Raw genomic sequence first — 16199 nt, forward strand, 5'->3', positions numbered from 1 at the left:
TTCGAGTTACTCTACGGTAGAGAACCAAGAGATGTCTTAGACATGCTCCGGGAGACCTGGGAAGAGACAGCAGATGCGCCAATCACCCTCTCACAGACATCTACCAGAGTACAAGAGCACATGACATTCGTCCAGAGTCTAGTCCACACTCACATGGAGAAAGCTGAAGCCCAACAAAAATGTACCTACGACAGGAAGGTAAATCTAAGGTAATTTTCAGTAGGAAAGAAAGTGTTAGTCCTTTTACCTATCTCTGGAAATAAACACGTTTCAAAGTGGCACAGGCCCTATGAGGTAATAGAGCAAACAGGAACCTGTACCTTTACAATAGCCCAATCTGATAGAAGGCAAAAGACCCACCTCTACCACGTAAAACTCCTGAAAGAATGGAAAGAAAATCCTTCCGCTACTACCCCCCCTCTATATTGTCTTGTTTGGTACCCTAGGAGATAGACAACTCTGAACTTATTCCCCACGAACTAGCTAAAAATAGGCAAGAGGATTTGTATGACCTTATTACTGCCTACTGTAAGGAACTCATGGTGGCAACAGTAAAGACAGACACAAATGATCACAGTTCAAGGGTGTTTATTAAACTGTATATGCGGGTTGGAAAAACGCCTAATCTAAGCCTAAATCTAAGATGGGAGAAAGCTACGACCATCAAATAATAAGGCAGTCCTAGTGGCGTCTTGTCAAATAAAAGGGCCTGTACTAAGAAAAACCTATTGCACATCCTTATGCTAAATACAAACAAAGTTTGGGATAGGATTCACAGGAAAGAAAGGATTCACAGGAAAGAAAGAAGTGTTCACAAATATTAAGTCAGGATGAGGTAGTCGGGTCTCCCTTCCCCACGTTTAAAGCACGGGACAAGGTAGGACTCTGGAGTAGAGCACACGCTGGAGCTTTCCCAGCACGAGCTAACAGCTCTGTTTTCAGCTCATCAGGTCCTTCTGTGGTTAAGTCTCTTACCTCAGAGGTCCTGATGTCTTCAACAAAATAATAAACAAAAGTTCCTTTCTGCTTGCATGTTGGGTGATGCTTCTTCACAACTGGATCACCCTCTTCCAGGCTCAGATCCACAAGAAGTGTTTAGTAGCATCAGGCTCTTTGGTATTCAAGCTTCTCGCTTCCGAAGGACTGATAAGCTCTCAAAATATTAAACAAAATGGCAACAAAAATTTCTAAGTTCCTCCCTGATCGTCTCTGTGTTTGGATGATAGCTCTTCACCCCTCGGTCCCCCTCTCCCAGGATCAGACCCTTCTCAATTGTTAGCCTCCCTCTGCCGGGTTCACTATGGCTTTCAACACAGTAGTCTTCTTTGTGACATCCATTTGATTCACAAATCTTAATGGCTTTTTGAACAGTTCACTCTTGTCAACACAATATTCATTGGGATGTCAGACTTTGCCCCCTTTTATTGGCATGCCTAGTCAGGTTCACTCTTGCCAACTTTAGGATGCAGCATTCGCTTCCCTTAACTTCACAATTATCTGTCAGTCAAAGGCATTCGACTGTACAGAGGATTTTACTAGAACCCTGTATGACCACTTTGACCCCCTTCTCACCTTTCTCCCATGGTCTTCAGGTTACGGTCAAAAACAGGGTAATCGTCCAGAGTTTCCCGAATAAACACTGGTGTGGTGCTAGACTCTTTTATGCTGGCTTTCTCCTTGCATATCAACAGTTCTTTGTACTTTCTTTAATCAGCCGCTTGCTACTTTCGTTCAGCACAGTTTGGTTTCTTATCAGCTACCCCCTCGACTCACCGTCTGTGATGAACCGCTTGGCTTCTCTCGTCTCTGGAGTCAAGGCCGGTACCATGGGGCCAAGAGTCTCTCCCCAGCTTGGTTGTCAGCTTGGTTGTCAGTGGAGGAGGACCCTGTGTACCGCTGACATCTTATGCAACACACGCTGGCTATTGTTCGCAGTCTTCGATTCCTTCTCTGGAGGTTTCACAGGCCTGGCTCAAAAAGGGTAAGGTTGCTTCTCTCCTTGTCACCCTCTCGGTTCACGCCATCCCTCTCCTCCTTCCGTGCTGAATTAGCTTTTTCGTTGTGCAGTCTGCCTTGCTCGTATTGTGCTCTCGTGCTCCACCTTTTATCCCTGCGGGGAAGGGAATGGGCCGTCAGGTATGTGTGATTCTGGTCAATTGCCTGACCCTTGTGGTGGGATATGTCAGGTAGATGATTCTGGTGTTCAACCCTCGTCTTTCGTGGTGTGCGAAAGTGGTTGTGTCGGAAAAGTGGGTGGGTGAGGTAGAGTGTTAGAGTATCCTACGGGGTAGAATGGGGAAAAGGAGTTATAAGAAGGTGGATACTGCGTCTCACCCATCGGTGCCCCACTTCCACTCCTCGAGGGCCCCACATGCAGGTGATCCTTCCTCACTGGTCCACCCCCAGGAACTGGATCCAATAGCGATGGCTGTGTCCTGGCCACCTTGATGACAGATCCCAGTGACTAGTCAGGGAGACACCTTCACGTTTCTCACACTACCCCGATGTATTGGTCAGTGACACCTCCCGGTCCAGAAAGAACGGTGGCAGCATTTTTACCACCACCGTTCTTTCTGGACTGGCAGGGTCGTAATGAGACCCAATGACTTTTCCTTTGCTTACATATTCCCCTTTACACACTTTTTGTATAAGAGATAGGGCAGGCATCATGTTTTTGTTAGTGTAGGCCATTTTGATTTGACAAAGATGGACTAAGACTGCATTTTCTTTATTATTTAATGGTAGAGACTACTCCCATCATAGCGATAGGGCAAAGCAGGAGTTTTTCCAAACCCCCGAAGATTGAATAAAGGTTTTGAAATTGTACCTCTTGTGTCAATGTCACACTTGTGATACCATGCCTCCCTTACAGGAGCCAATGCACTGCTCTTTTAGCAGATACGTACTCTCACTTGGAAACGTTAAGGGTGGCATGAGCATGTTGTTCTGGATTACTTGGCGTTTATGGATGTTTCTTGTTGATGTGCCTGCAAGTAGTGCATTAAAGTAGTCGAGTCTGGAGCTGATCACACCCCGGATTATGGTGAGGCAGCTATTGGTGTAAAGGAAAGGTCTGCAATAGCATTGACTTGGCGAGTTAAGGTATTTTCCTGAGCTGTGAATGCAGCTCTTTCCCTTAGGGCAGTGGTTGGGTACTGTATCTCGATGCACACTGTTTTTCTGAGCTGAGGAGGCTGTTAGGTTATGTTTATTAAATTTATATAGCGCTTTAACCCAAAGAGCTCTATAATACAACAACAGGTACAATGGATGGAGAAGCATACAAACAATCATGATACAAACCAGTGTATCAGTACCTAGAACAGTTTCCTTAGATGGAGCAGGCGAGGGAAGGGTGAGGGGGAAGGGAGTGGAGGTAGTCAGGGAGGGGGATCAAATTCAGTTGTCTGATTTAAGTTCCACGGTATGAGAAAAAGAGGGGGAAGTGGGAGGTATGAAAGGGATAGGGGGGAATGGGGAGAAGGGAGGAGAGAGAAGGAGGAGGTCAAGGGGGGGAGTGGAGAAGGATGCCTTTCAAGGCAGAGCAGAAGGAGTAGGTGGGGATGGAGCAGATGGAGAGAGGTAAGGAGTTCCAGTGTAGGGGGGCCAAGAGCTGAAAGGAACGGAAGCGAGAAGAGGCACATGGTGAAGGGGGTACAGCGAGTAGGAAAAGATCAGCGGAGCGGAGAGAGCGGGAAGGAGTGTAGGATGAAAGGAGATGAGAGGTAGGGAGGGGCAAGGTCATGGAGAGATTTGAAAGCCAGACAGAGGAATTGAAACTTAAGTTGGGAGAGGAAGGGAAGCCAGCCAAGGAGGGAGAGCGAGGAGGAAATAGATTTGCGATGACCTAGGAGACAGAGAGTACAGATAGGGGAGTGGTAGATGGATTTGAGCGGGTTCAGATGCGACAGGGAGACCAAAGAGGAGAGAAGAGCAATAGAAGAGACAGGAGAAGATGAGAGAGGAGATTAAGAGTTTAGAAGCGTGGAAGGTGAGGGAGGATCGGATTTTACGAATGCTGTAAAGGTGATTTCGGCAGGCGCGAGAGGTGAGAGAAATGTGGTGGGAGAAGGAAAGAGAGGAGTCGAAGTGGAGACCGAGATTGTGAGCATGGGTAGAGATGGGAAGAGTAGAAGGGGGAAAGTTGATTGAATGAGGAATACGGGAAAGTGTGTTAAAAGGAAAGAAAAGGACTTCCGTCTTGTCAGTATTAAGGGAGAGAACGTGAGAAGACATCCAGTTTTTAATGGCCGTAAGGCAGGAAGATAAGGAGTGGTGGAGATCAGGAGTGAAAGGGGAGAAGGAGAGGAAGAGTTGGGTATCGTCGGCGTAGAAGTGGTGGGAAAAGCCAAAAGAGGAGATAACAGGGGCGAGAAGGGAGGTATAAAGGGAGAAAAGGAAAGGGCGGAGTACAGAGCCTTGGGGAACACCATAGTCCAACGGGATGTTGGAGGAGGTGCGGCCGCCCCAGGAGACAGCGTAGGAATGATTGGGGAGGTAAAAGGAGAGCCAGGAGGACACTGCCTTTGAATCCAAAGGAGGAGAGAGTACTAAGAAGTAAGGGGTGATCGACGGTGTCAAAGGCAGCAGACAGGTCAAGGAGGATGAGGATAGAAGATTGTTTAGCATAGCGAGCAGTAAGGAGGGAATTGAGAGGGCAGTCTCGGTGGAGTGTTTAGGGCGGAATCCAGATTGAGAGGGAGGAAGGAGAGAGTGAGTAGATACAAATGCTGAGAGTTGAAAATAGGCTAGCCTCTCGAGAAGTTTAGAGAGGAAGGGGAGAAGGGTTGGCAGAGGGTTTCTTTAGGATGTCAATGATAGTGGCATGTTTGAATGCGGACGGGAAGGTGGCGGTGGAGAGGCAGATGTTGAAGAACGTAGTCAGGTAGTGAATGAGGAGGGGGGTAGATTTTAGTAATTAGGGAGGTGGGAAGGGGATCAGAGGGGGCAGCAGTAGGGTGAGTTTTGGACAGGAGAAGAGAGACACAGGATGGGGTGATAGGAGCTAAATTGCACATGCAGGCAGCGGGAGGGGAGAAGGAAGAGGGAGGAGAGTCTTGGGAGGGGGATAGGAGAATATTTCGGCGTAGGGATAGAACTTTGGATTAGAAAAAGTTAGCAAAGTCAGAGGGAGAGAGAGGGGAGTTGGTAGAGGGATCAGGAGTAGGAGGGGAGAGGAGGCGAGAGAGGGTTTGGAAAATTTGACCGGGGTGAGAGGCTTGCGAGTGGAGAAGGTTAGAGTAGTAGAAGCATTTGGCTGATTTGAGGCAAGAGTCGTATAGAGTGATATGAAAAATAGGAGGATTGGTTAGACAGAGATGGTGTATTGATCCAACATCGTTCAAGGCGGCGAAGACGACGCATGGATAGGAGGTGAGGGGAAAGCCAGGGCTGGGAAGGTTTCCGAGAAGGGTGGAAGGAAGTAAGAGGGTAGAGTTGATCAAGACTGGTGGAGATAGAGGAGGCCAGGGAGGAGAGAGCATCACTGGCCGCGAGAGAGGAGAAGTCAGAGATAGTGGGAAGGGAGGAAGTGCAGGAGTTAAAGAAGAGGGAAGGGTTAAAGTTGCGGAGATCGCTTAGGGCACTGTTTGGGTAACGTACCCCTGCATATCGATGCACACTGTTTCCCAGAGCTGAGGTGGCTGCCCCTTCCCTTAGGGCACCGGTTGGATAACATATCCCTGCACATTGATGCAGACTGTTTCCTTGAGCTAGGAAGCTGTTCTTCTCCGTAGGGCACTGGCTGGGAAATGTATTCCTATATATGGATGCACTGTTTTCCTGAGCTGGGGATGCCGTTCTTTCCCATAGGGCACTGGTTGGGTAGCGTAACCCTGCATATTGATGCACACAGTTTTCCTGAGCTGGGGATGCCGTTCTTTCCCGTAGGGCACTGGTTGGGTAGCGTAACCCTGCATATTGATGCACACAGTTTTCCTGAGCTGGGGATGCCGTTCTTTCACGTAGGGCACTGGTTGGGTAGCGTAACCCTGCATATTGATGCACACAGTTTTCCTGAGCGCGGGGATGCCGTTCTTTCCCGTAGGGCACTGGTTGGGTAGCGTAACCCTGCATATTGATGCACACAGTTTTCCTGAGCGTGGGGATGCCGTTCTTTCCCGTAGGGCAGTGGTTGGGTAGCGTAACCCTGCATATTGATGCACAGTTTTCCTGAGCTGGGGATGCCGTTCTTTCCCGTAAGGCACTTGTTGGGTAGCGTAACCCTGCATATTGATGCACACAGTTTTCCTGAGCTGGGGATGCCGTTCTTTCCCGTAGGGCACTGGTTGGGTAGCGTAACCCTGCATATTGATGCACACAGTTTTCCTGAGCTGGGGATGCCGTTCTTTCCCGTAGGGCACTGGTTGGGTAGCGTAACCCTGCATATTGATGCACAGTTTTCCTGAGCTGGGGATGCCGTTCTTTCCCGTAGGGCACTGGTTGGGTAGCGTAACCCTGCATATTGATGCACACAGTTTTCCTGAGCGTGGGATGCCGTTCTTTCCCGTAGGGCAGTGGTTGGGTAGCGTAACCCTGCATATTGATGCACACAGTTTTCTTGAGCGTGGGGATGCTGTTCTTTCCCGTAGGGCACTGGTTGGGTAGCGTAACCCTGCATATTGATGCACACAGTTTTCTTGAGCGTGGGGATGCCGTTCTTTCCCGTAGGGCAGTGGTTGGGTAGCGTAACCCTGCATATTGATGCACACAGTTTTCTTGAGCGTGGGGATGCCGTTCTTTCCCGTAGGGCACTGGTTGGGTAGCGTAACCCTGCATATTGATGCACACAGTTTTCTTGAGCGTGGGGATGCTGTTCTTTCCCGTAGGGCACTGGTTGGGTAGCGTAACCCTGCATATTGATGCACACAGTTTTCTTGAGCGTGGGGATGCTGTTCTTTCCCGTAGGGCAGTGGTTGGGTAGCGTAACCCTGCATATTGATGCACACAGTTTTCTTGAGCGTGGGGATGCTGTTCTTTCCCGTAGGGCACTGGTTGGGTAGCGTAACCCTGCATATTGATGCACACAGTTTTCCTGAGCGTGGGATGCTGTTCTTTTCCGTAGGGCACTGGTTGGGTAGCGTAACCCTGCATATTGATGCACACAGTTTTCTTGAGCGTGGGGATGCTGTTCTTTCCCGTAGGGCAGTGGTTGGGTAGCGTAACCCTGCATATTGATGCACACAGTTTTCCTGAGCGTGGGATGCTGTTCTTTCCCGTAGGGCACTGGTTGCGTAGCGTAACCCTGCATATTGATGCACACAGTTTTCCTGAGCGTGGGGATGCCGTTCTTTCCCGTAGGGCACTGGTTGGGTAGCGTAACCCTGCATATTGATGCACACAGTTTTCTTGAGCGTGGGGATGCTGTTCTTTCCCGTAGGGCAGTGGTTGGGTAGCGTAACCCTGCATATTGATGCACACAGTTTTCCTGAGCGTGGGATGCCGTTCTTTCCCGTAGGGCAGTGGTTGGGTAGCGTAACCCGGAATATTGATGCACACAGTTTTCCTGAGCGTGGGGATGCCGTTCTTTCCCATAGGGCACTGGTTGGGTAGCGTAACCCTGCATATTGATGCACACAGTTTTCTTGAGCGTGGGGATGCCGTTCTTTCCCGTAGGGCACTGGTTGGGTAGCGTAACCCTGCATATTGATGCACACAGTTTTCCTGAGCGTGGGGATGCCGTTCTTTCCCGTAGGGCAGTGGTTGGGTAGCGTAACCCTGCATATTGATGCACACAGTTTTCTTGAGCGTGGGGATGCCGTTCTTTCCCGTAGGGCACTGGTTGGGTAGCGTAACCCTGCATATTGATGCACACAGTTTTCTTGAGCGTGGGGATGCCGTTCTTTCCCGTAGGGCACTGGTTGGGTAGCGTAACCCTGCATATTGATGCACACAGTTTTCTTGAGCGTGGGGATGCTGTTCTTTCCCGTAGGGCAGTGGTTGGGTAGCGTAACCCTGCATATTGATGCACACAGTTTTCTTGAGCGTGGGGATGCTGTTCTTTCCCGTAGGGCACTGGTTGGGTAGCGTAACCCTGCATATTGATGCACACAGTTTTCCTGAGCGTGGGATGCTGTTCTTTTCCGTAGGGCACTGGTTGGGTAGCGTAACCCTGCATATTGATGCACAGTTTTCTTGAGCGTGGGGATGCTGTTCTTTCCCGTAGGGCAGTGGTTGGGTAGCGTAACCCTGCATATTGATGCACACAGTTTTCCTGAGCGTGGGATGCTGTTCTTTCCCGTAGGGCACTGGTTGCGTAGCGTAACCCTGCATATTGATGCACACAGTTTTCCTGAGCGTGGGGATGCCGTTCTTTCCCGTAGGGCACTGGTTGGGTAGCGTAACCCTGCATATTGATGCACACAGTTTTCCTGAGCGTAGGGATGCCGTTCTTTCCCGTAGGGCAGTGGTTGGGTAGCGTAACCCGGAATATTGATGCACACAGTTTTCCTGAGCGTAGGGATGCCGTTCTTTCCCGTAGGGCACTGGTTGGGTAGCGTAACCCTGCATATTGATGCACACAGTTTTCTTGAGCGTGGGGATGCCGTTCTTTCCCGTAGGGCAGTGGTTGGGTAGCGTAACCCTGCATATTGATGCACACAGTTTTCTTGAGCGTGGGGATGCTGTTCTTTCCCGTAGGGCACTGGTTGGGTAGCGTAACCCTGCATATTGATGCACACAGTTTTCCTGAGCGTGGGATGCTGTTCTTTTCCGTAGGGCACTGGTTGGGTAGCGTAACCCTGCATATTGATGCACACAGTTTTCTTGAGCGTGGGGATGCTGTTCTTTCCCGTAGGGCAGTGGTTGGGTAGCGTAACCCTGCATATTGATGCACACAGTTTTCCTGAGCGTGGGATGCTGTTCTTTCCCGTAGGGCACTGGTTGGGTAGCGTAACCCTGCATATTGATGCACACAGTTTTCCTGAGCGTAGGGATGCCGTTCTTTCCCGTAGGGCAGTGGTTGGGTAGCGTAACCCGGAATATTGATGCACACAGTTTTCCTGAGCGTAGGGATGCCGTTCTTTCCCGTAGGGCACTGGTTGGGTAGCGTAACCCTGCATATTGATGCACACAGTTTTCTTGAGCGTGGGGATGCCGTTCTTTCCCGTAGGGCAGTGGTTGGGTAGCGTAACCCTGCATATTGATGCACACAGTTTTCTTGAGCGTGGGATGCTGTTCTTTCCCGTAGGGCACTGGTTGGGTAGCGTAACCCTGCATATTGATGCACACAGTTTTCCTGAGCGTAGGGATGCCGTTCTTTCCCGTAGGGCAGTGGTTGGGTAGCGTAACCCGGAATATTGATGCACACAGTTTTCCTGAGCGTAGGGATGCCGTTCTTTCCCGTAGGGCACTGGTTGGGTAGCGTAACCCTGCATATTGATGCACACAGTTTTCTTGAGCGTGGGGATGCCGTTCTTTCCCGTAGGGCAGTGGTTGGGTAGCGTAACCCTGCATATTGATGCACACAGTTTTCTTGAGCGTGGGATGCCGTTCTTTCCCGTAGGGCACTGGTTGGGTAGCGTAACCCTGCATATTGATGCACACAGTTTTCCTGAGCGTAGGGATGCCGTTCTTTCCCGTAGGGCAGTGGTTGGGTAGCGTAACCCGGAATATTGATGCACACAGTTTTCCTGAGCGTAGGGATGCCGTTCTTTCCCGTAGGGCACTGGTTGGGTAGCGTAACCCTGCATATTGATGCACACAGTTTTCTTGAGCGTGGGGATGCCGTTCTTTCCCGTAGGGCAGTGGTTGGGTAGCGTAACCCTGCATATTGATGCACACAGTTTTCTTGAGCGTGGGGATGCTGTTCTTTCCCGTAGGGCACTGGTTGGGTAGCGTAACCCTGCATATTGATGCACACAGTTTTCCTAAGCGTGGGATGCTGTTCTTTCCAGTAGGGCACTGGTTGGGTAGCGTAACCCTGCATATTGATGTACACAGTTTTCTTGAGCGTGGGGATGCCGTTCTTTCCCGTAGGATATCACACTTGAACTTCTTCAGTCCAAATTTAGTGAGAGGGATAGGATAGCAGTTAGAGAAGATGGGAGAAACAGAAAGCACAATAGAGGGTGCGAAGAGGAAAGTAGGAGGAGGGAGTGAAATAGAGAAGGAGACACGCACAGCTCTGCGCCACACAACACAAGATTAGCAGGGGGGGTTGAGGGACCCACAGGTGGGAGCACACAGGGGGAGCAGTCAGGTGGCACACACAAGTGCCACAGTAACCACAATAAAGAGGACTTAGTGAGTGGGAGAGAGCCTAGTGGGACACAGATAACAGTACAACAGTAACTACGGGGGAGGACAAGAGAGGGACCCATGGCTAACCGCTAGAGGGGAAAAGTCTAAGATTGCACAGAGACAGAAGTACGTTATGTCAGTTAGGAAGTATGCGCAAAGGCTGGGTAGTTTAGTAGGGCGCAGTAGTGGTTGCTCCCACTTCCCACACCTTTCTAACCTTTTGGATGCTGATGGTCGACGGCTGAGCCACATACTCAGACTTTGCGCTATACCCCTTCGTCGCCAAACAACTGCGTTGCATAACACCGTGCCCTTGGCCTGCACAGTGTTTGCCACAGAGGGTCCGATCCTCAGCTCTTAAAGGATCCATAACATGGACGTAGAGCAACTTGCTATGCATCAAACGGCCAGAGTCTCCTGCGGAATAATAGCCCAAGTTCATGCTACTCGTGCAGGGTTAATGTTCCTACTGTGTCAGATATATAGCCCAAGTGCATGCTACGCAGGCAGCGGAAATGTTGCCATTGTGTCACAATACAGCCCAGGTGCATGCTTTTCAGGAAGCTATAATATTGCAACTGTGTCGAAATATAGCCCAAGTGCATGCTACGCAGGCAGTTGTAATGTTGCCACCATGTCAAAATATAGCCCAAGTGCATGCTACTCAGGCAGCAGTTATGTTGCCACTGTGTGAAAATATAGCCCAAGTGCATGCTACTCAGGCAGCTTCAATATTGCAACATTGTCAAAATATAGCCCAAGTGTGCTACTCGGGCAGCTTTAATGTTGCCACTGTGTCGAAATATAGCCCAAGTGCATGCTTCTCAGGCAGCTTTAATATTGCAACATTGTCAACATATAGCCCAAGTGCATGTTACTTTGGCAGTGTTAATGTTCCCACTGTGTCACAAATATAGCCCAAGTGCATGCTACTAAGGCAGCTTTAATATTGCAACTGCATAAAAATATAGCCCAAGTGCATGCTACTAAGGCAGCTTTAATATTGCAACTGCATAAAAATATTGCCCAGGTGCATGCTACTCAGGCAGGTCTAATGTTGCCATTGTGTCAATTATTACACACTATATTTTGTTGTGTGTCTTTTAGAGTTGTGCAACCAGTGTCTCTTCTAATATTTTGGATTACAACTCCTATGATCTCCCATCATTAAGTATGCGGGTTAGCCCTGATGTAAGTTATAGTCCCAAACATCTGGAGGTTGCATTGCTATTCACTGGCATCGCTATGCATTGTGGTATTTGTATTCCATTCAGGATGGGAAAATATAGGAACAATTGTACTCCTCTCGCTTATGATTCTCACACTATGCATCATTGAAAATATGAATTAATATTCATTACAAACTGTAACTCCTATATGTGCCAATTAGTCTTGAGATGGGGCCTCGGACTGGTTCATGCACTTGGCCCCACAGACCCCGATTTCCTTCTTCCTGCATAGCTTTGCTCTAAGTTCCGGGGATAGATCACTCTGGGGGATACGTCACTCTGGGGGATATATCACTCTGGGGGATAGGTCACTCTGGGGGATACGTCACTCTGGGGGATAGGTTATGCAGGCACGGGAAGCGTGGCTAGGTGTGACTGAGCATGCGCAGAATGACGCCCTCTCACAGGACTAACATCGGAATCCCGCTGGTGGGAACGATTTATTTTTTAAACATATTTAACATAGGACAAATAACAATGATACGAGTAGCTGAGGATCGGAATATAGTCTCACAAAATAGCAACATGGAATTATGAGATAAAAAATTGCATAAAGAACACAGATTATTACATAAAACATAACATGCAAATGAATGTTGATAATGCGGGCCAAGGCTGATGACAAAAATAAAGTTGGGTTAAATCTAAATTAACAGGACTGTGGAGGAAGTCTCGGTCCAGCGCGGGAGAGCAATGGCAGGGGAGGACATGACTGTCAACCTGGGGAAGTGGCTGTCCCTTAACACCAGTGACGCGCCTGGTGGGGAAGAGGAGAGGGTGTAGGGGCACCTCCTACACCAGGCGTAGGTCTGTCCATCCACTCACCCAGAAGTAGGGGTGTGCAGGGTCCCCGTGAAGGCGGCATTGGTGAAAGTGTGGAGCTCCTCCAGGGTGTCAGCATTGTACAGGGACAGCCGCCCCCCCTCCTAGTCCAGATACACCCCCAGCTTCACAGGGCGCTGACGGGGGTAGAGAGGGGAGGGTGGGGAAGTGAGAGCCCTGTACTGACCACGATAGCCCCGCTCCAGAGCCCAGACTCCCGCTTCGGGCGATTGTGTGCCCTCATCCTTCCTGCTCACAGACTCCCGTGCCACCCCCACACACCATCCCCACCCATCATCCAGCACATCCACCTCCCAGTAATGCCTCCGCAAGGAGAAGCCCTCCCTTCCCAGCACAATGGAGAATCTCCTGGGATGGGTCAGTGGGGGCGGCCAGCCACCTCCCCCGGTCACACGCCTCCAACTATCTGACAGGGCCAGGCTTCCATGCTCTGTGTCTGGGTCCAAGGTCACGGGCACTGTAGAAAGAGAAGAGAAGGGGTTAGTAGTCAGCTTGCACGAGAGCCCCAGGGCAACAATTATAATGACACTATACCTCCTCCCCCAGCAACCCAAGCACCCCCTTCAGAGGGTAAACAAGGTGATGGGCTCCAGTGGCATCCCACTGAGCGAGGGGTCCTCTTCCCATTGGGAGGGGGTCTCATGCATTGCACTTCATAGGGGGTGAAGATTGTGTATTGGGGCATCTGGACCCCTTGGTGGGTGAAACTGCCCCAGTCAATGGGGCCTCTGAGCATTAATCACACGCCGCCCCCTCTCCCCCAATATGTAGAGTGGGAGAGGGAAACGCATTTGCAGACAGGATTGCGAATCAAACAGCCACAGATTTGGGGAATAAAATGATGACAGTACAGACTGAGGAGGTACCTTGTATGATAGAGAATGGAGTTGCCACAGTCAAAGAAATGCAGGCTGAGGCCACGACCGAAGAGATTCAGGGGTGGGCCGAGGGCTCTGCTGAGTTAGATTTGGAAGGATGTTGGGTGGACAAGGAAACAAAGAACTGAATGTTGCCAAATTGTTACATAACCGCAATGGTTACAATGGCTCATAGCCCTACCCACATTTGCGCGAAGAAGATGGTACAGCATTTATCCACAGTATGGAAGAATGAGCACATAAAAAAGAATGCAGAAAGACTAGTGCAGAATTGTATTACGTGACTGCAACACAATGTAGGGAAGGGAACTGTGACTTCAGCAGGTAGTTTCGGCCCACCCTCTATGCCGTTTGAGGTGGTCCATTTTGATTTCATAGAAATGGAAAGGTGCCCGAACTACAAATATGTGTTAGTGGTAATTTGTGCATTCAGCAAGTGGGTGGAGGCATATCCTTTAAAAGACTGTACTGCCATGTCCACAGCAAAAGTAATGCTAAAGGAGTATTTCTCCCTGTTTGGGTTGCCCCGTGTCCTGTGGTCAGACAACGGCCCCCACTTTGTGGGCACAGTAGTGCTACAGATCTGTACAGGTCTGCAAATAGAGAAGCGATTCCACAGTTCCAGGCATTCCAGTTCTGCTGGGCTTGTGGAGAGACATAACGGAATCTTGAAGTCAAAGACAGCAAAAATTTGTGCTGGGAGCAAGTTGAGTTGGGTGGATGCATTACCCCTAGCGCTGTTGTGTATCCGCACGTCTGTGCAGGCTAAGACTGGGCTCTCCCCCTATGAGATTATAATGGGGAGACCAGCAAATGTATGGTGCGCACCGCAGCCCAAAAGATTATGTGAAGTCGAGCATCCTATGTTTAGCACTTATTGTGGACTTTTAATACAGAAGTTGCGTTTGATTCATCAGCAGGTGCAGGAGGCATTGCCAATGCGATATACCGGACCGGGGCACTCGCTGGAGCCTGGAAGCTGGGTGTTAATTAAAAACTTTGAACGGAAGACAGCATTAACACCCAGGTGGCGCGGCCCCTATCAAGTACTTTTGGCAACGCAGACGGCCATCCGAGTAGACGGACGGAAGGCATGGATCCACGCGACACATGCCAAAAGATTCCCAGGATTGCGGACAACTTCCGACGACCAGAGAAAGGAAACAGTCTCCGAAACAAAAGAAACTGTTGCCAGTCCAGTGCCACAGCATCAGCCTGAGCGAGAAGTGAAAGTTGAAATAAAGCGCAAACGAGAAGTGAAACTCGAAACAGAGCCTGAGGAGGCTGCCAGTAAGGGGAAAGGGCGAAAAGTGCCCCAACGTTGCTCAGCGGAAACAACATCACTGCCGAGCGACACAAACCCTGCATTGCAAACACGAGCAGAAACAAGGCGTGTACCCCTTTGGCGCCCACCAGTTCCTGCGAATGCACCAAAGCCAAAGAAAGAAACTACATCATTGCCACGACGCTCATCGCTGCCCATCATTGTGCCACAGGCTGACACTGAGCCTGATACTGGAAGTGCAACTGCACTATTCACGGATCATACAATACCAGGAGTGAATCGATATAATATGCGGCCTCGACAGGCAAAGTGATCCACAGATCTTTGGTGCTGTTCTTTTTGCCTTTGGTTCCACTCACGGACGGAGTAGGAACCAGGGGCGTAGAGGAGAGAAGTGTGAGAATTATGCAAGTCGGACAATTCAAGACTCACGGCTCCTCGGTGCGCTTATAAAAGTACATGTGTCAGGAGCCAGAGCAGGACAAGCTGGACGCACATAAGTACTAAGGCTGATAGAGTACATGTGTCCTAAGCCAGAGCGGGAAAAGCTGGATGCACATAGTACTCTATCAATAAAGAACTGTCTGGAAATCGTGTGAGCAGTGGGAGAAATAACAACTAATCTTGCTCGGAGTGGGTAGACGATCCAGGCTGTGAAAAGGCTGGCAGAATTGAACTGTGACATTACTGATTGAACTTTTCTGGCATCAAGAACGAGAGACATTCGCGACGAACTTTGCCAGCAAGAAGAAGGACGATGAAGAATAAGTCAAGACCGGTTTCAGCTTCCTCCTGCACCCCTGCTGAAAGATAATAGATTTAGAGACTGTACATTTAGGGAAAAAGCATGGTAAAAGGAATAAAGTAGTGATTTGGACATTGGTTCTATGTTTTTTTAAGTATGATAGTACCAACAATAACAGCTATTACACTATGGTTCCTGGAGTACATACACTCATTAGAAACACTTTTGCCAAAAGCAGCTACTGAAAGCCTGGTTCATGTAATCACTGGTACTTTGCCCCCAATGGAAGAGAGACATAGAGAAGGATACGGCAACAATACATTGTTGCTCATCATGAACATGACCCATGCGGTTTTAAAGAAAAAAGATTACTGGGTTTGCGCCCATTTACCACAGCACGGTGGGAAAGGGATAGGATGGTATGCACAACCATTGCCATTGATTTATTCATGTGAAGTAACGTTAAGTGCAATGTTCTTTGGGAAATGGAACAAGAGTAATACGGGTCAGCTAGATGAGACCAATATGAATGAATTTGAGGAAGTAATCATGAGACCTGTGGGTTGTTCCATATTCCAAAAAGCTCGCGTATTTGCACTAGAACCCATGAGAAAGAATACACGAAAAATAACAAGACTAGATAGATTACATAGGCAGAATAGACCAACCCCGCCAGCAGAAAGAACATCAGTAATGACATTTCGAATGAGGGATGAATGGAACAAAGATGCTGTGCTCCCTGCCTATGCAGCGGATCACAGCCCCAAAACTGCTCCCCTATGTCTACAGAAAAAGGGTTCCTATAAAGTAGGAACATTTAGTAACTGCCTGAACACAGTGGTTTTAAAACACAAAATAGAACCCGTGTACGTGGGAGACCCTGTTTACTTTATATGTGGGGAAAAAGCATATCCATGGTTACCTAGGAACTGGGGAGGTACGTGCTACCTAGGTCTACTGCTTCCAGGAGTGTTCCTCTT

General features: G+C 49.2%; 1 pseudogene; it reads right to left on the minus strand.

Moving 5' to 3' along the window:
- Positions 1 to 12164: 12164 nt before the first annotated feature.
- Positions 12165 to 16199, minus strand: part of LOC138448101 (E3 ubiquitin-protein ligase TRIM39-like) — a 153263-nt pseudogene continuing 149228 nt past the window's right edge.

The sequence above is a fragment of the Ambystoma mexicanum genome, chromosome 3q (assembly GCF_040938575.1).
Source record: "Ambystoma mexicanum isolate Mex_15411 chromosome 3q, UKY_AmexF1_1, whole genome shotgun sequence".
NCBI classification, from domain to species: Eukaryota; Metazoa; Chordata; class Amphibia; order Caudata; family Ambystomatidae; genus Ambystoma; species Ambystoma mexicanum.